Genomic DNA, 23856 nt, shown 5'->3' on the forward strand with positions numbered 1-23856 from the left:
TCATTTCTGATCAACAATATGTCAATCACATATACTTATTAGAAAAGTTGTACTACTCCCACTCACTTTCTTGTAAATACAGGCTTCACTGCAAGTCTGTATAAAACCATATGCTTTGATCACACTATCAAAGCGTATATTCCAACTCCAAGAGGCTTGCACCAGTCCATAAATGGATCGCTGGAGCTTGCACACTTTGTTAGCACCTTTAGGATCGACAAAACCTTCTGGTTGCATCATATACAACTCTTCTTTAAGATATCCATTGAGGAATGCAGTTTAGACATCCATTTGCCAAATTTCATAATCAAAAAATGCGGTAATTGCTAACATGATTCGGATAGACTTAAGAATCGCTACAGGTGAGAAGGTCTCATCATAGTCAACTCTTTGAACTTGTCGAAAACCTTTCACAACAAGTCGAGCTTTGTAGAAGGTAACATTACCGTGAGCGTCAGTCTTCTTCTTGAAGATCCATTTATTCGCTGTGGCTTGTTGATCATCGGGCAAGTCAATCAAAGTCCACAGTTTGTTCTCATACATGGATCCCATCTCAGATTTGATGGCCTCAAGCCATTTCACGGAATCTGGGCTAATCATCGCTTCCTCATAGTTTGTAGGTTCGTCGTGGTCAAGTAACATGACTTCCAGAACAGGATTACCGTACCATGCTAGTGCGGACCTTACTCTGTTTGACCTACGAGGTTCGGTAGTAATTTGATCTGAAGTTTCATGATCATCATCATTAGCTTCCTCACTAATTGGTGTAGGAATCACAAGAACTGATTTCTGTGAAGAACTACTTTCCAATCCAGGAGCAAGTACTATTACCTCATCAAGTTCTACTTTCCTCCCACTCACTTCTTTCGAGAGAAACTCCTTCTCTAGAAAGGATCCATTCTTAGCAACGAATATCTTTCCTTCGGATCTATGATAGAAGGTGTACCCAACAATTTATTTTTGGGTATCCTATGAAGATGCACTCCTACGATTTGGGTTCGAGCTTATCAGTTTGAAACTCTTTTCACGTAAGCATCACAACCCCAAACTTTAAGAAACGACAGCTTAGGTTTCTTGCCAAACCACGGTTCATATGGTGTCATCTCAACGGATTTAGATGGTGCCCTATTTAATGTGAATGCAGTTGTCTCTAATGCATAACCCCAAAACGATAGTGGTAAATCAGTAAGAAACATCATAAATCGCACCATATCCAATAAAGTACGGTTACAACGTTCGGACACACCATTACGCTATGGTGTTCCAAGTGGCGTGAGTTGTGATGAAACTTATTCCACATTGTTTTAGATGAAGGACAAACTCGTAACTCAAATATTCGCCTCCGCGGTCAGATCGTAGAAACTTTATTTTCTTGTTACGATGATTCTCCACTTCTCTCTGAAATTCTTTGAACTTTTCAAATGTTTTAGACTTGTGTTTCATTAAGTAGATATACCCATATCTGCTCAAATCATCTGTGAAGGTCAGAACATAACGATACCCGTCGCGAGCCTCAACACTCATTGGACCGCATACATCGGTATAAATCATTTCCAATAAGTCATTGTCTCGCTCCATTGTTCCGGAGAATGGAGTTTTAGTCATCTTGCCCATGAGGCATGGTTTGCAAGCATCAAGTGATTCATAATCAAGTGATTCCAAAATCCCAGCAGCATGGAGTTTCTTCATGCGCTTTACACCAATGTGACCTAAACGGTAGTGCCACAAATAAGTTGCACTATCATTATTAACTTTTCATATTTTGGCATCAACATTACGAATATGTGTATCACTTACGATCGAGATTCAATAAACCATTCACCTTTGGTGTATGACCATAGAAGGTTTTATTCATGTAAATAGAACAACAATTATTCTTTGACTTAAATGAATAACCGTATTGCAATAAACATGATCCAATCATATCCATGCTCAATGCAAACACCAAATAACATTTATTTAGTTCCAATACTAATCCTGAAGGTAGAGTGAGTATGCGATGGTGATCTTATCAACCTTTGAATCATTTCCAACACACATCGTCACCTCGCCCTCAATTAGTCTCTGTTCATTTTGTAACTCCTGTTTCGAGTTACTAATCATAGCAACTGAACCGGTATCAAATACCCAGGGGCTACTATGAACACTAGTAAAGTACACATCAATAACATGTATATCATATATACTTTTGTTCACTTTGACATCCTTCTTATCCGCCAAGTATTTGGGGCAGTTCCGCTTCTAGTGACCATTTCCTTTACAGTAGAAGCACTTAGTTTCAGGCTTGGGTCTAGCTTTGGGCTTCTTCATGGGAGTGGCAACTTGCTTGCCATTCTTCTTGAAGTTCCCTTTCTTTCCCTTGCCCTTTTACTTGAAACTAGTGGTCTTGTCAACCATCAACACTTGATGCTTTTCTTGATTTCTACCTTCGCCGATTTCAACATCGCAAAGAGCTCGGGAATTGTTTTCGTTACCCCTTACATATTATAGTTCATCACGAAGTTCCAGTAACTTGGTGATAGTGACTAGTGAACTCTGTCAATCACTATCTTATCTGGAAGATTAACTCCCACTTGATTCAAGTGATTGTAGTACCCAGACATTCTACGCATATGCTCACTAGCTGAGCTATTCTCCTCCATCTTGTAGGCAAAGTACTTTGTCAGAGGTCTCATACCTCTTAACACGGGCATGAGTCTGAAATACCATTTTCAACTCTTGGAACATCTTATATGCTCCATGGCGTTCAAAACGTTTTTGAAGTCCCGGTTTTTAGCTATAAGGCATGGTGCACTAAACTATCAAGTAGTCATCATACCAAGCTTTGCCAAACGTTAAGAACGTCTGTATCTGCTCCTGCAATAGGCCTGTCACCTAGCAGTGCATCAAGGAAATAATTCTTCTGTGCAGCAATGAGGATAATCCTCAGATCACGGACCTAGTCCGCATCATTGCTACTATCATCTTTCAACTTGTTTTTCTCTAGGAACATATCAAAAATAAACGGGGACCTACATCGCAGCTATTGATCTACAACATAGATATGCAAATACTATCAGAACTAAGTTCATGATAAATTAAAGTTCAATTAATCATATTACTTAAGAACTCCCACTTAGATAGACATCCCTCTAGTCATCTAAATGATCACATGATCCAAATCAACTAAACCATGTCTGGTCATCAAGTGAGATGGAGTAGTTTTCAATGGTGAACATCACTATGTTGATCATATCTACTATATGATTCACGTTCGACTTTCGGTCTCAGTGTTACGAGGCCATATTTGCAAATGCTACGCTCGTCAAGTTTAACCCGATTATTCCGCACGTGCAAAACTGGCTTGCACCCGTTGTATGTGAACGTCGAGCTTATCACACCCGATCATCACATGGTGTCTCGGCACGACGAACTGTAGCAACGGTGCATACTCAGGGAGAACACTTATACCTTGAAATTTAGTGAGAGATCATCTTATAAGGCTACCTCCAAACTAAGAAAAATAAGATGCATAAAATATAAACATCACATGCAATCAATATAAGTGATATGATATGGCCACCATCATCTTGTGCTTGTGTTCTCCATCTTCGAAGCACCATCATGATCACCATCGTCACTGGCGCGACACCTTGATCTCCATCGTAGCATCGTTGTCGTCTCGCCAACTATTGCTTCTAGGACTATCGCTACCGCTTAGTGATAAAGTAAAGTAATTACATGGTGATTGCATTTCATACAATAAAGCGACAACCATAAGGCTCCTACCAGTTGCCGATAATGGTTACAAAACATGATCATCTCATACAACAATTTTATATCTCCTCACGTCTTGACCATATCACATCACAACATGCCCTGCAAAAACAAGTTAGACGTCCTCTACTTTGTTGTTGCAAGTTTTACGTGGCTGCTACGGGCTTCTAGCAAGAATCGTTCTTACCTACGCATCAAAACCACAATGATTTTTCATCAAGTGTGATGTTTTAACCTTCAACAAGGACCGGACGTAGTCAAACTCGATTCAACTAAAGTTGGAGAAACTGACACCTGCTAGCCACCTGTGTGCGAAGCACGTCGGTAGAACCAGTCTCATGAACGCGGTCATGTAATGTCAGTCTGGGCCACTTCATCCAACAATACTGCCAAATCAAAGTAAGACGTTGGTGGTAAGCAGTATGACTATTATCGCCCACAACTCTTTGTGTTCTACTCATGCATATAACATCTACGCATAGACCTGGCTCAGATGCCACTGTTGGGGAACGTAGTATTTCAAAAAAATCCTACGATCACGCAAGAACTATCTAGGAGAAGCATAGCAACGAGCGGGGAGAGTGTGTCCACGTACCCTCGTAGACCGAAAGTGGAAGTGTTTAGTAACGCGATTGATGTAGTCAAATGTCTTCACAATCCAACCGATCCAAGTACCGAACGTACGGCACCTCCGTGTTCAACACACGTTCAGCATGATGACATCCCTCGAGCTCTTGATCCAGTTGAGGACGAGGGAGAGTTTCGTCAGCACGACAGCGTGGTGACGGAGATGATGATGTTACCGGCGCAGGGCTTCGCCTAAGCACTACGACGATATGACCGAGGTGTGTAACTATGGAGGGGGGCACATCACACGGCTAAGACAAATCTTGGAGTGCCTTTGGGGTGCCCCCTGCCCACGTATATAAAGGAGGGTGGGAGAGAAGTCGGCCCGCTAGGGGCACACCAAGAGCATGGAGTCCTACTAGGACTTCCAAGTCCTAGTAGGAATCCCTTTCCTTCTCGGGGTAGGAGAGAAAGAAAGAGGGAAAGAGGGAGTAGGAAAGGGCAACGGGGGCGCTGCCCCCTTCCACTAGTCCAATTCGGACCCATGGGGGGGCGCCACCACCCCTTGGCCTGCCTCCTCTTTTCCCGTATGGCCCAATAAGGCACATTACTTCTCCCGGTGAATTCCCGTAACTCCCCAGTACTCCGAAAAATACCCGAATCACTCGGAACCTTTCCGATGTCAGAATATAGCCTTCCAATATATGAATCTGTACCTCTCGGCCATTTTGAGACTCCTCGTCATGTCCGTGATCTCATCCGGGACTCTGAACAATCTTTAGTCATCAAATTACATAACTCATAATACAAATCATCATCTAACGTTAAGTGTGCGGACCCTACGGGTTCGAGAACTATGTAGACATGACCAAGACACATCTCCGGTCAATAACCAATAGCGGAACCTGGATGCTCATATTGGCTCCTACATATTCTACGAAGATCTTTATCGGTCAAACCGCATAACAACATACGTTGTTCCCTTTGTCATCGGTATGTTACTTGCCCGAGATTCGATCGTCAGTATCATCATACCTAGTTCAATCTCGTTACCAGAAAGTCTCGTTACTCGTTCCGTAATGCATCATCCCGTAACTAACTCATTAGTCGCATTCTTTGCAAGGCTTATAGTGATGTGCATTACCGAGAGGGCCCGGAGATACCTCTTTGATACTCGGAGTGACAAATCCTAATCTTGATCTATGCCAACTCAACAAACACCATTGGAGACACTTGTAGAGCATCTTTATAATCACCCAGTTACGTTGTGACATTTGATAGCACACAAGGGGTTCCTCCGGTATTCGGGAGTTGCACAATCTCATAGTTAGAGGAACATGTATAAGTCATGAAGAAAGCAATAGCAATAAAACTAAACGATCATTATGCTAAGCTAACCGATGGGTCTTGTCCATCACATCATTCTTTGTTGAGCTGATCCCGTTCATCAAATGATAACACATGTCTATGGTCAGGAAACTTAACCATCTTTGATTAACGAGCTAGTCTAGTAGAGGCATACTAGGGACACTTTGTTTTGTCTATGTATTCACACAAGTATCAAGTTTCCGGTTAATGCAATTCTAGCATGAATAATAAACATTTATCATGATATAAGGAAATAAAATAATAACTTTATTATTGCCTCTAGGGCATATTTCCTTCAGTCTCCCACTTGCACTAGAGTCAATAATCTAGTTCACATCGCCATGTGTCCAATACTCAAAGGGTTTTACTAGAGTCAATAATCTAGTTCACATCGCCATGTGATTAACACCCAAGAGTAATAAGGTGTGATCATGTTTTGCTTGTGAAAGAAGTTTTAGTCTATGGGTCTGCCATATTCAGATCAGTATGTATTTCCAATTTCTATGTCTACAATGCTCTGCATGGAGCTACTCTAGCTAATTGCTCCTACTTTCAATATGTATCCTGATCGAGACTCAGAGTCATCCAGATTGGTGTCAAGTGCATCACGTAACCTTATGATGATCTTTTTCACCTCCATAACAAAATATTTCTTAGTCCTCTAATAATTTGACACGTCATGATCTACTCCTAGAGCATATTGACTCCCTGAAATCATGCAAGTAAACAATAGGTCTGGTACACAGATGAACTTTAAGAACCTATATAAGGCATAGGAATAACTTCTCATTCCTTCTATTTTCTGTCGTGACACTTGTTTTGTTATGATCACAATGTATCAATTCCGGTTATACAATTCAGCATGAAAATAAACATCATCATGATATAAGAATAAAATAATACTTAATTAGCTCTAGGGCATATTCTCAGGTAAGGGGAAAATCGTTATGATCCAAATCAATAGCAAAGCTTGTAGTAATCAGACGGCCAAATCAAGAACACGAGAGAGAGAGAGAGAGAGAGAGATCAAACACTTAGCTATTGGTACACACCCTCAGCCCCGAGGGTGAACTATTCCCTCCTCGCCATGGAGAACGTCGGGATGATGAAGATGGCCACCGGTGATGATTTCTCCCTCCGGCAGGGTGCCGGAACAGGGCCCCGATTGGTTTTTGGTGGCTAAAGAGGCTTGCAGCGGCAGAACTCCCGATCTAGGTTTCTTTTCAGGGGTTCCTGTATTTATAGGAATTTTTGGCATCAGTTTCACGTCAGGGGGATCCACGAGGAGCCCACAAGGACAGAGGGCGCGCCCAGGGGTAGGTCGCGCTCTCCACCCTTGTGGAGGCCTCGTGGCTTTTCTGGCCCAACTCTTTTGCTTCGGGGGATTCTTCTGGTCCATTAAAAATCACCGTAAATTTTCAGCTCATTTGGACACCGTTTGATATTCCTTTTCTGTGAAACTCAAAAACAAGGAAAAAGCAGAAACTGGCACTAGGCTCTAGGTTAATAGGTTAGTCCCAAAAATCATATAAAATAGCATATAAATGCATATAAAACATCCAAGATAGATAATATAATAGCATGGAAAAATCAAAAATTATAGATATGTTGGAGATGTATCAGTTACTTCGTTCTTTATGAACTTAATACTCTAGATGCATGCTGGATAGCGGTTGATGTGTGGACTAATAGTAGTAGATGCAGAATCATTTCGGTCTACTTGACACGGACGTGATGCCTATATTTCATAATCATTGCCTTAGATATCATCATAACTTTGCGCTTTTCTATCAATTGCTCGGCAGTAATTTGTTCACCCACCGTACTATTTGCTATCATGAGAGAAGCCTCTAGTGAAACCTATGGCCCCGGGTCTATTTTCCATCATATAAGTTTCCAGTCTACTATTTTGCAATCTTTTACTTTCCGATCTATAAACCAAAAATACCAAAAATGTTTACTTTATCGTTTGTTACTTTCATCTATCTCTATCACATCTCACTTTCGCAAGTAACCGTGAAGGGATTGAAAACCCCTTTATCGCGTTGGGTGCAAGTTGTTTGATTGTTTGTGAAAGTATTCGGTGATTTGTGCGTTGTCTCCTACTGGATTGATACCTTCATTCTCAAACTGAGGGAAATACTTATCTCTACTTTGCTGCATCACCCTTTCCTCTTCAAGGAAAAAACTGACGCAAGCTGAAGAAGTAGCAGGAAGAATTTCTGGCACTGTTGCCGGGGAGATCTATGCCAAGTCAAGACATACCAAGTACCCATGATAAACTCTCATCTCTTGCATTACATTATTCGCCATTCGCCTCTCGTTTTCCTCTTCCCCACTTCTAAAACGATTTTTGAAAAGATTTGCCTTTTCTTCGCCCGTCTTCCGTTCGTCTTCGTCATTTGCCTTTTGTTTGTTCGTTTGCTAGATTGGTTTGTTGCCACCATGTCTGAATCAGGGGAAGTTATCGTTGAAAATCTTGAGGAAAAACTTGAATCTTGTTCTTTGGATCATGAAGCTGAAACTCCACCTAATTGCAAAGCAAAAACTTTTCGTGTGGGGGACGGTAATATTATTGGGAAAAGTGTTATTCAAGAATTCTTTGATTGTACGGGATCTATGCCTATTAATAAAAGATCTATTCTTCTCGATACAAACTGTTATGCGGATGCCATTGTTATGCTCGTTGAGAAACTAGAAAGAAAATTTGTTCACATCCATCCTGCCTTACAAAAAGTGTTTTATGAGCTTCCAAATATTAATCATCCTTTGGCTAAAAAGAAGCTAGGGATATTTTTGCTTTCTATAAAAAAGATGTTGAACATCCTCCAATTGAAGATATCCTCCACGATAAAGAAACTATGCATAGTTTGGAATCTAGGGATTATCAATCTTATAGCGAAAATCTTAGGAGGAGAGTTCCCTATTCAGAAATCTCGCAAGCTTTGTACCTCGAGACCTTCAAGGTATTTGATTGGATTACTAGGGGAATTTATGTAGGATTTAATAGGGATTGGTTGAATAAGATGATGAGGAACCCGTTAGAAACGAGATACGTATTGTTTATGATGACATCTATGGTGATGATCTTGATTACGGGTTTATGAATGTCAAAATAACTAATCAAAGTCCTTTTCATGATTTGAGTTCATCTACTAGAAGGGAAATAAAGGAAAGGATGGATTTGTTAAGACGAGTTTTGGAGGATTTAATGAGAAAGGAATTGCATACCGAAGATGAAAATACCTAGATCTATTCGTGTTTTTATGCCTAGCTAAGGGCGTTAAACAATAGTGCTTATTGGGAGGCAACCCAATTTTATTTTTGTTCTTTGCTTTTTGGTTCTGTTTTGCAATAAATAATTCATCTAGCCTCTAGTTAGATGTGGTTTTGTGTTTTAATTAGTGTTTGTGCCAAGTAAGACCTTTGGGATGGCTTACGGTGATAGTTGATAAATAGCAACTTTTGTGCCCAGTCCCAGAATTTTTAAAAATCATAAAAGCGTGATAAAATTCTGATTTTTTTACAAAAGATTGATACAAATTTCCTCAGTTGTCCTAATATTTCAGCATTTTTGGAGTTACAGAAGTATTCGAACTATCCAGATTACTACACACTCTTCTCTTTTTGACAGATTCTGTTTTCTATGTGTTGTTTGCTTATTTTGATGAATCTATGGGTAGTATCGGGGGGTATGAACCATGAAAAAGTTGGAATACAGTAGATATTACACCAATATAAATAAAGAATGAGTTGACAACAGTACCAAAAGTGGTGATTTATTTTCTTATAGTAACTGAGTTTATGAGATTTTCTGTTGAGTTTTGTGTTGTGAAGTTTTCAAGTTTTGGGTAAGGATTTGATGGACTATGGAATAAGGAGTGGCAAGAGCCTAAGCTTGGGGATGCCCAAGGCACCCTAAGGTAATATTCAAGGACAACCAAGAGCCTAAGCTTGGGGATGCCCCGGAAGGCATCCCCTCTTTCGTCTTCGTCTATCGGTAACTTTACTTGAGGCTATATTTTTATTCACCACATGATATGTGTTTTTCTTGGAGTGTCTTGTATGATTTGAGTCTTTGCTTTTTAGTTTGCCATAATCATCCTTGTTGTACACACCTTTTGAGAGGGACACACATGAATCATGATTTATTAGAATACACTATGTGCTTCACTTATATCTTTTGAGATAGGCAATTTTGCTCTAGTGCTTCACTTATATCTTTTTAGAGCACGACAGTGGATTTATTTTATAGAAATTAATGAACTCTCATGCTTCACTTATATTATTTTGAGAGTCTTTAAACAGCATGGTAATTTGCTTTGGTTATAAATTTAGTCCTAATATGATAGGCATCCAAGAGGGATATAATAAAAACTTTCATATAAAGTGCATTGAATACTGTGAGAAGTTTGATTCCTTATGATTGTTTTGAGATATAAAGATGGTGATATTAGAGTCATGCTAGTGAGTAGTTGTGAATTTGATAAATACTTGTGTTAAGGTTTGTGATTCCCGTAGCATGCACGTATGGTGAACCGTTATGTAACGAAGTTGGAGCATGAGGTATTTTTTTATTGTCTTCCTTGTGAGTGGCAGTCGAGGACGAGCGATGGTCTTTTCCTACCAATCTATCCCCCTAGGAGCATGCGTGTAGTACTACATTTCAATAACTAATAGATTTTTGCAATAAGTATGTGAGTTCTTTCTGACTAATGTTGAGTCCATGTATTATACACACTCTCACCCTTCCACCATTCCTAGCCTCTCAAGTACCGCGCAACTTTCGCCGGTACCATACACCCACCATATACCTTCCTCAGAATAGCCACCATACATATCTATTATGGCATTTCAATAGCCATTCTGAGATATATTTCCATGCAACTTTCCACCGTTCCGTTTATTATGACACGCATCATCATTGTCATATTGCTTTGCATGATCATGTAGTTGACATCGTATTTGTGGCAAAGCCACCATTCATAATTCTTTCATACATGTCACTCTTGATTCATTGCACATCCCGGTACACCGCCGGAGGCATTCATATAGAGTCATATTTTGTTCTAAGTATCGAGTTGTAATTCTTGAGTTGTAAGTAAATAAAAGGGTGATTATCTTCATTATTAGAGCATTGTCCCATGTGAGGAAATATAAAAAAGAGAAAGGCCAAAAAACAAGAAGGCCCAAAAAAAGGAAAAGAAAAAATGAGAGAAAAAGAGAGAAGGGGCTATGTTACTATCCTTTTTCCACACTTGTGCTTCAAATTAGCACCATGATCTCCATGATAGAGAGTCTCCTATGTTGTCACTTTCATATACTAGTGGGAATTTTTCATTATAGAACTTGGCTTGTATATTCCAACGATGGGCTTCCTCAAATTGCCGTAGGTCTTCATGAGCAAGCAAGTTGGATGCACACCCACTTAGTTTCTTTTTGAGCTTTCATAAACTTATAGCTCTAGTGCATCTGTCGCATGGCAATCCCTACTCACTCACATTGATATCTATTGATGGGCATCTCCATAGCGCGTTGATACGGCTAGTTGATGTGAGACTATCTCCTTCTTTTTGTCTTCTCCACAACCACCATATTCTATTCCACCTATAGTGCTATGTCCATGGCTCACGCTCATGTATTGCGTGAAAGTTGAAAAGGTTTGAGAACATCAAAAGTATGAAACAATTGCTTGGCTTGTCATCGGGGTTGTGCATGATTTTAATATTCTGTTTGATGAAGATGGAGCATAGCCAGACTATATGATTTTGTAGGGATAAGCTTTCTTTGGCCATGTTATTTTGAGAAGACATAATTGCCTTGTTAGTATGCTTGAAGTATTATTGTTTTATGTCAATATTAAACTTTTGTTTTGAATCTTATGGATCTGAACATTCATGCCACAATAAAGAGAAATTACATGGATAAATATGTTAGGTAGCATTCCACATCAAAAATTCTATTTTTATCATTTACCTACTCGAGGACAAGCAGGAATTAAGCTTGGGGATGCTTGATACCTCTCCAACGTATCTATAATTTTTTATTGTTCCATGCTATTATATTACCTGTTTTGGATGTATATATGCATTAATATGCTATTTTATATTATGTTTGGGACTAACTTATTAACCTAGAGCCCATTGCCAATTTCTGTTTTTTCCTTGTTTTTGAGTTTCGCAGAAAAGGAATACCAAACGGAGTCCAAACAGAATAAAACCTTCGTGATGATTTTTGTTGGACCAGAAGCCACCCAGGAGACTTGGAGATGAAGTCGGAGGAGCCACGAGGCGGCCACAAGGGTGGAGGGCGCGCCCAGGGTGGTAGGGCGCGCCCCCTGTCTTGTGGGCCCCCCGTGACCCTCCCGACCTAATTCTTTCACCTATATATTCACATATATTCCTAAACCACCAGCGGAGTCCACAAAAACACTTTTCCACCGCCGCAACCTTCTGTACCCGTGAGATCCCATCTAGGGACCTTTTTCGGCACCCTGCCGGAGGGGGATTCGATCACGGAGGGCTTCTACATCAACCCTATTGCCCTTCCGATGAAGCGTGAGCAGTTTACCACAGACCTACGGGTCCATATCTAGTAGCTAGATGGCTTCTTCTCTCTCTTTGATTCTCAATACCATGTTCTCCTTGATGTTCTTGGAGATCTATTCAATGTAATACTTTTTTGCGTTGTGTTTGCCGAGATCCGTTGAATTGTGGATTTATGATCAGCTTATCTATGAATATTATTTGAATCTTCTCTGAATTCTTTTATGCATGATTTGATATCTTTGTAATTCTCTTCGAACTATCGGTTTGGTTTGGCCAACTAGATTGGTTTTTCTTGCAATGGGAGAAGTGCTTAGCTTTGGGTTCAATCTTGCGATGTCCTTTCCCAGTGACATTAGGGGCAGCAAGGCACGTATTGTATTGTTGCCATCGAGGATAAAAAGATGGGATTTTCATCATATTGCTTGAGTTAATTCCTCTACATCATGTCATCTTACTTAATGCGTTACTCCGTTCTTTATGAACTTAATACTCTAGATGCATGTTGGATAGCGGTCGATGTGTGGAGTAATAGTAGTAGATGCAGAATCGTTTCGGTCTACTTGACACGAACATGATGCCTATATTTCATAATCATTGCCTTAGATATCGTCATAACTTTGCGCTTTTCTATCAATGGCTCGGAGTAATTTTATCACGGATCATACTATTTGCTATCATGAGAGAAGCCTCTAGTGAAACCTATGGCCCCCGGGTCTATTTTCCATCATATAAGTTTCCGATCTACTATTTTGCAATCTTTTACTTTCCCATCTATAAACCAAAAATACCAAAAATATTTACTTTATCGTTTGTTACTTTCATCTATCTCTATTAGACCTCACTTTCGCAAGTAACCGTGAAGGGATTGACAACCCCTTTATCGCGTTGGGTGAAAGCTGTTTGATTGTTTGTGCAGGTATTCGGTGATTTGTGCGTTTTCTCCTACTGGATTGATACATTGGTTCTCAAACTGAGGGAAATACTTATCTCTACTTTGCTACATCACCCTTTCCTCTTCAAGGAAAAAACCAACACAAACTCAAGAAGTAGCGGGGGCATTGATCAACTTGGCCCACTCAGAGATTGTAGACTGATATTTGGTTCCCTCTGTCATCCAGACAATCCTTCCATCCGGATAGAAATGAGCAGTTGAGTAGAATTGCGTTATCATTTTATCATTCCACTTGGTCAACTTCTGACCAATAAAATTGTCCACTTCATTCATCCTGAAGCTCTCATGCACACCTGGGAAGTAGTCCTCATTGTCATCAATATATGTCCAGTGCAACCCACCTCATGTCATTGACAATGGGCTTCTTGTCTAACAAGACTGTCTCATAGAAGTCCTATTGTTCCTTGGTGTGGAAACGATAATCTACAGTTATCCTTCTCCTAGTGGCATAAGGATCAGTCTGTCTCCATAATCTCAGACCAGCATCTTTCCTTTCCTTCATGTTTTCAGCCACTAGATGATCATCACTATGATCTGGAATCTTTGGCTTCAGCTTTCTGAGCACTTGTGACTCTTCTTCTTCTTGAACTTCAGGCACTGGGGCCTTGTTCCTCTCAACAGCAGATATGTTCCTGGTGGATCTCTTGGGTGCAGAAGGTTTTGGAGCTTGAGCTTGAGTTGGAGGCTTGGGGGCTAACTTGGGCTTAGGTGGAGCAGCCCCAGTCCTTATAGCATCCCCCATGAGCTTTTGAGTCTTTGGTGGAGGTGCAACAGCCTCTTCCTCCTCCTCTCTTCTTCTTCTTCTTCTTCTTCCAACTAGCGGGGTTATGACCAAGAATATGCATTTTCATCTTATGCTTCCAACTAGCAAAATTAGTACCATCAAAGTAAGGATCTCTATGGTGGTAATTTCCCTCGCTAGACGCCATACTCTCCTAGGTTGTGAAACCAAGGCTATGATCACCAAAGCTATGGAAATCAAGGCAAATGGAGATCAAAGCTCTGATACCACTTGTAGGATCGACAGTAGGTCTAGAGGGGGTGATTAGACTACTTGACCAAATAAAAATCTAGCCTTTTCCCAATTTTAAGTCTTAGCAGATTTTAGCAACTTAGCACAAGTCAAGCAATCAACCTACACATGCAATTCTAAGAGTGTAGCAGTGGAAAGTAAAACATTGCATATGAAGGTAAAGGGAAGGGTTTGGAGAAGGCAACGCAATGTAGACACGGAGATTTTTGGCGTGGTTTCGATGGGTGATGCTATCATACGTCCATGATGGAGACTTCAACCCACGAAGGGTAACAGTTGCACGAGTCCATGGAGGGCTCCACCCATGAAGGGCCTACGAAGAAGCAACCTTGTCTATCCCACCATGGCCATTTCCCGTGAAGGACTTGCCTCACTCGGGTAGATCTTCATGAAGTAGGCGATCTCCTTGCCCTTACAAACTCCTTGGTTCAAATCCACAATCTTGTCGGAGGCTCCCAAGTGACACCTGACCAATCTAGGAGACACCAATCTCCAAAAGGTAATAGATGGTGTGTTGATGATGAACTCCTTGCTCTTGTGCTCCAAATGATAGTCTCCCTAACACTCAACTCTCTCTCACAGATTTGGCTATGGTGGAAAGATTATTTGAGTGGAAAGCAACTTGGGGTAGGCTAGAGATCAAGATTCTTGTGGTTGGATTGGAATGTCTTGGTCTCAACACATGAGTAGGTGGTTCTCTCTCAGAAAATGAGTAGTGGAAGTGTAGGCACGTTCTGATGGCTCTCTCACAAATGGAGATGGGGTGGAGGGGTATATATAGCTGCCACACAAAATCCAACCATTACACACATTTGACCCAACTCGGTCAGACCGAATAGAATAACTCGGTGAGACCGATTTAGTTCAAAATGTGAACGTTGGGAATCTTGGTGGGACCGACATGATCAACTCGGTGAGACCGGTGTGCTAGGGCTAGGGCAAAACCTCATCTCGGTGAGACCAATTGCATGAACTTGGTGAGACCGATTTCAGCAAAGATCAAAATAGAGAGTTGTTCAAGCAAACTCGGTGGGATCGATTGCACATTTTGGTGAGACCGAAATAATTACAACAAGCAACAGAGAGTTTGCAAGGCCATCTCGGTGAGACCGAGATCCGTATCGATGAGACCGAATTGTCTAGGGTTTCTGGCATTGGCTATGTCAACTTAACTCGGTGGCACCGGATAAACCAAATCAATGGGGTCGAATTTGAGTTTGGGTTTTGGACATATGTGGAAATGAGAAAGTGATTGAGGGTTTTGGAGCAATATCACTAAGCACTTTGAGCAAGTAGACCATTAAGCAACACCTCATCCCCTTTTAATAGTATTGGCTTTCCTATGGACTCAATGTGATCTTGGATCACTAAAATGAAAATGAAGAGTCTTGAGCTTTTGCCAATCTTTGTCCTTAGCATTTTGATGGGTCCACATCTCTAGTCCATGCCATGCCAATCATTGAACTTTCTAATATATTTAACTTGAATGGATATTAGTTCAATGAGCTATATGTTGTTATGAATTACCAAAACCACCCGGGGATTAGTTGCACTTTCAGCACTAGATCAATATGTTACTCCCAAAAATAATATAATTTTTTGCCAAAATTATGTGAAAGTTGTAAAAATAATGGCATGGAACAATAAAAAATTATAGATACGACAGAGACATATCAGCATCCCCAAGCTCAATTCCTGCTCGTCCTCGAGGAGGTAAATTATAAAACAAGATAGTTTTTTGTGGAATGCTACCTAACATAATATTGATCAAATAATCTAATCATGGCATGAATATTAAGCTACGAGTGATTCAAGTCAATAGTCTATCAATTTGATATTGCAACAATAATACAAAACATGCATGTAATTCGTCATTGCCTTCCATAATAATGAAGCTAAAGAAAGGAACCTCTATACACTTAGTTATGATAAGTATGATACACTCAGTTTTCCTTGCATAGAAATATCAAATCAAGAGAACCCGGTGCCAAACCAAGCAATTGCATCGTACTTTCTCTCGCTTGAGCTTTCTCAACTTCACTCAATACAGGAGCGTGAGCCATGGACTTAGCAATACGGGTGGCAAAGAGAATGATGGTAGAGGTATATAAGGGAAGATAAAAGTGGAGGAAGTCACGCATCAACCAGGCGGGTCATTAGGCAATGGAGAGGCCTTACAATCGATATCAATGTGAGGAGTAGGGATTGCCATGCAATGGATACACTAGAGCTATAAGTGTATGAAATCTCGCTACTGAAACTAAGTAGGGGTGCATCCAACTTGCTTTCTCATGAAGACCCCACACATTTGAGGAAGCCTGTCATCGGAATATACAAGCCAAGTTCTATAATGTGAAAATTCCCACTACTATATGGAAGAGACAAATCATGGAGACGCTCTATATGAAGAACATGGTGCTACTTTGAAGCACAAGTGTGGAAAAAGGATAGTAGTGTGCCCTCTCTCTCTCTCTCTCTCTCTCTCTCTCTCTCTCTTTCTCTCATTTTATTATTTCCTTTTTCTCTCATTTTTATTTTTTATTTTTTGGTGGGCTCTTTTTGGCCTTTTTATTTTTTTTGAATATCCTCGCAGGTAGGGACAACACTCTAGAATGCATCACACTTTAATTTACTTACAACCCGATAAAATGAAAAATATGACTCTATATGAATGCCTCTGGTAGTGTACTAGGATGTGCAATGATCTAGCGTAGCAAAGATATCAACAAAGGGCCATGAAAATAGGATGGTAGCTATCTTATGATCATGCAAAGCAATATGACAATAAATGCTCAAGTCATATGATAGTAATGGTGGAAGTTGCATGGCAATATATCTAGGAATGGCTATGGAAATGCCATAATAGGTAGGTATGTTGGCTGTTTTGAGGAAGGATATAATTAGCCTTATGTGTGATAGAGTGTATCATATCACGGGATTTGGATGCACCGACGAAGTTTGCACCAACTCTCCAGGTGAGAACAGGCAATGCAGAATACCAAAGAAGCTAGCAAAATATGGATATGTGGGAGTGCTTAAGTCCACAAACTCACATTTGTCATAAAGAACCCATATACTTATTGTGAGAGTTTAGAAGCCCTCAAATCAAAGTACTACTCGCATGCCCCTAGGGGGAGGTTGGGAGGATCTAACCATCATGCACCCCTGATCCGGACAATACAAAGACTCAATCAATGATAAATTATGCTCCGACCTCACTTCTAATGTCAGCGGCCACCACTTTACATGCGTGAGGACCCACTTTCCTTAACAACATTATTAGTACTCAACTTTAATTCTTTTACTAGCATGCCCCCATATTACCATCTCAATATCGCAAAACTATTGCAAAGAATCAAACTTATCATATTCAGTGATCTACAAGTTTTATGGAGGTCTTTATGACTGACCATGTGAATGATCAACTCTTGTTAACTCTCTAAATAGATATAAGTGAAGCATGAGAGTTTAATTTATTTCTACAAAAACCTAGGCCAAGCTCTAACAAATATAAGTGAAGTGAAAGAGCATTCTACAAATAATGGTGTTCCAAGTGTAGAGAAACGAGCATCCAAACTTCAAAAGATATAAGTCAAGCACATGAAGCATTCTATAAAGCCACATTCAAAAGATATAAGTGAAGTGCAAAGAGTATTCTACAAATCAACCAAGGACTATATCATACCATCATGGTGTATTACTAGAAGAAAAATAAAAAGCACACGACGCTCCAAGAATTTACACATATCATGTGAAGAAAACAAAAACCGAGACATACCGATAATTGTTGAGGAAAAAGATGGCATGCTTTCTGGGGCATCCCCAAGCTTAGACTCTTGAGTCTCCTTGAATATTTAGTTGGGGTTCCTTGGGCATCCCCAAGCTTGAACTCTTGCCTCTCTTTATTCTTCTCATATTGATACTTCCTCGATCTTCGAACACTTTATCCACACGAAACTTAACTAAACTTTTATTAGAGGGGTTAGTACATATAACATCAAATCTAATCATGTATTGCTGTAACAATATTGTATAATTATAATCTAAACTTACCTACTGTATGCTAACACAATTCTAATGTTCCCACATCAATACAGCTTGGCAAAATTGCAAACATAAGAAGATAAAAAAAATTACTACAGTAATCTGTGAAAACAAGACAGTCTATAAAGATGAGATCGTACATATACTTATGTAACTCCAAAAATTCTGAAAAATATTGGAAGTAATAAACAATTTGCAAATCAGTATTGTGTAAAAGTTTCAGAAATTTTGACGTTCTAGTAAAAAATGCAAATTCAAACACTACAATCAAAGTTTCTATTTTTGCACAGCACATACCAAACAGGAAATTTAAACACCCTAAAGGTAAATCTTGGCACATCATTTTTATAATACAATGGATTTTTACAAGGGGATAATTATTTTTCTTGAAGAGTTTCTATGAGTGAGGTTCACAAAGTTTTCATGGGCATGAACAAAGTTCAAGGCTAGCCCCCACTTCCACATTGCTCATCTGTCTCACTTTCACTTTTATTTTTGAATTTTTTCAGGTTCACATCTATTATTTTTTGTTTTTAAACTTTTAAAAAGCACAAAACAAAATAAAATGACTCTCTAAAACTTCCATGTTGTCTCCCAGACAGCGCTTTCTTTAAAGCCATTAAGTTAGGCATAATGTGCTCAAGTAATCGATCCACTAGGATCCCAAGGTATATCAAAGCCAATTTTAATTAACAATGATTTATAATTTAGTAGTGAGCACAAAGCAACATATGTCATAGAACAACAGATTCTAACTCTCTTCCTATGCATTGGCATGTCATAAAGAACAATTCATGCACACATAATAAAGGCTGATACATGGCATAAACAGTTTCTTGCAATTTTATCGCATTAGAAACATAAAGAAGTGGAGATGTGGTTCCTTTCTCATAATAATTGCAAGTAGGAGCAGCAAGCACATGCATATCATGTCCATCAAAATCATCATGTCTAATGGTAAAATGCAACCCATCAATATAATCCTTAATAAGTGCAAACTTTTCCCTCTGGTCTAATTCCATGACGGAGAGTCGGCGTGGCGTAAAGTGTGTAGTTAGGAGAATTCAAAAATATAATAGGATTATCATGTGTGGGTGCAATAACAACAATTTCATTCTTAACGTAAGGAATTATAGCAAGTTCATCTTCATAAGCATCATTCATATTGGCATCTCGGCCATAAGCATAGCAAGCATCAAGTTCATCAAAAAGGGGTATTTCAAACAAATCTAAGGGATCATAGCAATCATCCTTCAATGAGCACGAAGGGAAATTAAATGATGTATGAGATAAAGAGTTACTCTCGTTAGAAGATGGGCATGGGTAGCTAGTCCGCACTTCCTCCTTTTATTCTTTGCTTTTCTCCTCATTTTTTTCATCTAATGAGCTCACAATTTTAGCACTTTTTTCTTTCATAGATTCCTGCAAAATATTAGTCTCTTCTTGGACAGCGAAGACTTTCTCAATAAATTCATTAATATCAACATTGTATTTATAATTTTCATGGCAATATTTAAGTATGACATAATTTTCAGATCTGTAAAGAGCATCATCACAGTTTTTATACTTTTCAAACAAAGATTCAATTTCATAAGCATGCTTAAAAGTAACAAATTCGTCTATTTGTTCCACATCATAGTAATCATATACACCATTGGCATAAGAAGCCAAGGTTTCATTTTCATTAAATTCACATTGAAAGGAAAGGTGTGGAGCCTCCATCATTGAGCAATAAGTATAATCATATCTTAAGCATAATTTCCAAGCATGCTGACCCAAATTTTAATTTAATCCCATAAGTGTTTCCCTTTTTGAGACAAGCGACAATCCCTAAGTATTCCCGGTGATCCAATGTGTCTCCCATTATCAAGCTGAACTAGAACATAAAGGCACGCGTTACCGCGGTCGTCCATATTAAGATAAGAATTATAGAAATCATCGAGATTAGCACCGTACAAGTATGGAAAATGAATAATATATGCAGTTTTAGGAACGGAAAGATCCAACTCCTTCCACCATGGGGAGCAAAAACGAGATAACTCGATCAATACATAGAAACTGTTGGAGCCACAATGTATTCCTACTTCTATGCCAATGTACGATGGCATTGCATCATGCATATGGTGTAACATGAATTAACAATAATATAAAGTAGTAATTTGTGAGTAAAATTACTAAGTCGAAAAGCTAATTCATGGCATATACCAGTTACCGCCGGATGCAATAATGCATCACCTTCAAATGCCAACATCCACACAATGATGATCCATCATGCGTATTGTAACATCTAACAATATAATCCACAAGCGTCTGTAAATCAGTATTGTCCACTCCAATAAGGTTTCTTCTCACAAATAATAATTCAAAAGGAGGTTAAACCCCCAGCCTCTGCAGTTCTCAAAATTCTCGGGGTTGCAGATCTGTCAAACATTAGTAATCCCGATTACACCACAAAAAAGGACACTGCAAGCAATGACATTTGGTAGCAAAACTCATCGCATTTCGCAGAAGTTGCACATGAAACAATTGGATTTTGGTATTAAGTTAGTTGTGTAGTGTTATAATACCTTGTGGGCCTCTTTGCATGACGTGTGAGGGGAACATGAGTGTTGGCACGAGGTTATCTGTAGTATACAAAAGCAAAGTCATCATCGGTATGGCAGATAATTAGGCAATAGTTAATCGTGAAAGTTATGGACTTTGGAGATTTAATTGAGCAGCATGTTCTCATGAACAAGTAGGTGGCATGAACCTTAGGTGAGGAGTTGGGACATGTATTTGTCGATGGAGACAACGACATGCAACCCTTGTTGTCCTCCTCGGCCTTCTGTAGTCCGCTGAACCGAACCAAGATATAGATGATGCAAATGTGGAAGGTGAAGGACCATTTTCCTTAACTTGGTTTAGTAGAACAGTGTGATTCGCAAAAAAAAGGCAGAACAATGGAGCATGACTTGCTACTGTTAGAGTCGTTGTAGAGGCAGTCGGGATGTTAATGTAGTGGAGTGGCGCCCATTGGTGGTACCTTAACCTGATGTTGTCGGCCAAGGAGCTCAAGCTAACAAGATCTATGTCCTTCACCACTGCCACTGTGACGCATCTCTCACTCGCTCGAACGTCCTTGTAGACATTCACTCACAATTCTTCTTGGCATTGCCAACATGTTTTACAAATTGGTAGAAATATCAAGAGGCATAGTTTAGGAATTGGTAAGAAATCAAGAGAAGTCAAGAAGTCGAGGAATGTGTACATGGACAGCGTGATTTGCCATCATGGTGACCTTTCAGATGTAGACTCCATGATTGTGGATTGTATTCTCACGCCCACCATCGCTAATGCAATCGCCTCACTGTGACAGGGACAGTGAGCGAGGAAGCCCCATGGTATAAGGGGAGCAAAAGTCAGTCGTCGTGAAGGTCGGATTTTTGGCGTAGCTGTCGACACTTCTCTCCACCGTCACCAAGCCCGTCACACGCCATTTCTAGAGTCGTTCTTGTCAACGTAGTTGTTCTCGTCGGTCATCTTGGTGCTTCTAGCCTCTGCCGCTATTGCCAGAGTTGGGATTAGGGTTTAGAAGGGGAGGAAGGCGCGAGAGAGAGAGGGGGAGAGAGAGATCGTGTGTGGGCCTTGAAGTCATCTCGGCCCGATTTCTGAGAAGGCCTCGAGGTAGATTTGCGCTGCAACAGCCTGTCCACGTTGGAACCGCTGGAACGCTCGGGACTGCAAATTGAAAAGGCCACGACATGCGTTGGAGGAGCGAGCGATCTAAAGCATTGATGAGTCCGATCGGACGGCCAGCGAAGCCAAAGCGTTGTGAAGCCTCTTAGGTGGCTCAGTTATACTGTTTTGTAATGGGGATTTATCTGAATTATCAAAGTAGTATTTAATATTTTCCACATAACCAACATGGAGGATTTTAGTAGGTTCCCCATCTCTATAAGTAGCAAGTACAACTAATTTTTTTGGTGTTCGTATTCCATATCCATAACTAAAGATATAAAACAACTTAAAATAGGAAATAAAACTTAGAGATAAAGCCAACAAGCGCACACAAGAATATTCACTCCATAATATTGCTCCCCGGCAACAGCGTCAGAAAAAAGTCTTGATATCTCATATGTATAGGGATCGTTTGTAGTCTTTTTCGATAAGTAAGACTGTCGAACACAACGAAGAGTTAAAGGTAGAATTAATATTCTCTCAATTTCTATTAACCACCGATACAACCCTTACGCACACCAACATTTGCTTTACCTAAACAAGTATAAAACTAATTTTCAAGAATAAAACTAGAAGTACTTTGCGAGATAATAAAAGTTAATTAGTTTAGTTGAGAGTTTTTATAGAACGATGAGAAAGATTATCCATAGGCAATTGAATATAACATGATAGATACTTCTCATATGCAATGAGGGAGATGCGTAAGCTAACACACTTTTCATACTTGGATCATATGCACTTACAATTGGACCTCTAGCAAGTATGGCAACTACTAAAGTTCATTAAGGTAAAACTCAACCATAGTATTACGTGTAAAGTCCCCTTTAATCTCACACGCAACAATTCTCTTACTCGGATTTAGGCTGCAGTCACCCCCGCAACCCATTATAAGCGAATCAAGAACATATTGCAACACCCTACAACAGTAATCCCACACGCTTGCGAGCGGCACGGAAGGCACCATAGGACAACACCATATCAACATACAACTCGTACCAATCACGCCATACCATAAATAACCGTAGGACAAAAGGTATCTACTCAAATATTATAGGATGGCTACACATTATTAGATAATAATATATAGTATAAAGCACCATGTTCAAGTAGAAATTACAATGGGAAAAGTGAGGTTACACCGCTGTAAGGAGAGGGAGAGAGTTCGTGATGACGGCGACGAAGTTGTTGGTGTAGATCGCCGTCATGATGGTTCCCTCGACGGCGCTCCGGCGCCCCCGGGAGAGAGGGGGAGAGAACCCCCTCTTTCTTCCTTGGCCTCCCCCCTAGATGGGAGCAGGGTTTCCCCTCTGTCCCATGGCCGCCATGGCTCCCGGAGGGCAGGAGCCCCTTCAAGATTGGAGATCTCTCTCTATCTCTGTTTCTAGATGAAACCCGTTTCTTAAATATCCGAAGATCCGTAACTCTGATTGGGCTGAAATTTTAACACGATCACCCCACGACATAAACTTTCTTGCGGCCGAAGAAGAGCTCCAACCAACTTACGAGGTGTTCAGAAGACATCTTGTCATGCCCTGGTGCGCCTTTTTGTCTTGTGGAGGCCGTGGGCCTTTGTTTGCGTTGATTCATGTGCTAAAAATTCCTGTATATTTTAAAAAAAATCTCCGTAAAGTTTTATCGCATTTGGACTTCGTTTGATATGATATTTTTGCATTTGATATGACATTTTTGCAAAATACAAAAATATGTAAAAAAAACAGAAACTGGCAATGGATCAATATGTTACTCTCAAAAATAATATTGACATAATGGCATGAAACAATCAAAAGTTATAGATATGACGCAGACGCAAATATAACCAGTAGCTAAGGCTTCTATAATCTTCTTTGTAGTTATTTTAGAACTTGCTC

The sequence above is a fragment of the Triticum aestivum genome, chromosome 3A (genome assembly GCF_018294505.1).
Source record: "Triticum aestivum cultivar Chinese Spring chromosome 3A, IWGSC CS RefSeq v2.1, whole genome shotgun sequence".
Classification (NCBI taxonomy): domain Eukaryota; kingdom Viridiplantae; phylum Streptophyta; class Magnoliopsida; order Poales; family Poaceae; genus Triticum; species Triticum aestivum.